We start from the raw sequence: 486 nt of genomic DNA, 5'->3' as shown, positions 1-486 counted from the left end.
GTCTGGCAGAGTCAGCTAATGGGGCCACTATAGTTGCATGGCGAGGGGGCCGTACCGCACATCCAGCGCTATTGGCTACTTCAAACGGCTATCAATAACTATATTTTTGTACCTTTATTCAACCAGATAAGTTAATTTAGAACCAATTCAATCAATCAGAAGAGATTTGAAGCGGAGAAACGATATCAGAAAAGAAAATATCGTGATACAGTATTTCGGTATTTTCTGCCCTAGCAGGCAACAGCAAATAACGCTCTGTTTTTTATTTCATGGGGAGTTGACTTTTAGTTTCAAAAGGGACACGAACCCCGGCCGTCTTCCCAGCAGGCCTCTGTGGGTTGAGTGAGGCAGCCATCTGAGTGATCACTCAATGGTCAACTCACCTGGTCTCCACACCTGTCTCCGTCCTGCAGCTGAGTAAACTGCTGAACTTTTATGGAGTTTGTTTGAGAAATGAATGAGATGCTGAGATAAAGGCCTACTGTG

The sequence above is a fragment of the Morone saxatilis genome, unplaced genomic scaffold (genome assembly GCF_004916995.1).
Source record: "Morone saxatilis isolate NCDOM2014 unplaced genomic scaffold, NCSU_SB_2.0 Contig7, whole genome shotgun sequence".
NCBI classification, from domain to species: Eukaryota; Metazoa; Chordata; class Actinopteri; family Moronidae; genus Morone; species Morone saxatilis.
This window is presented reverse-complemented; position numbering follows the sequence as displayed.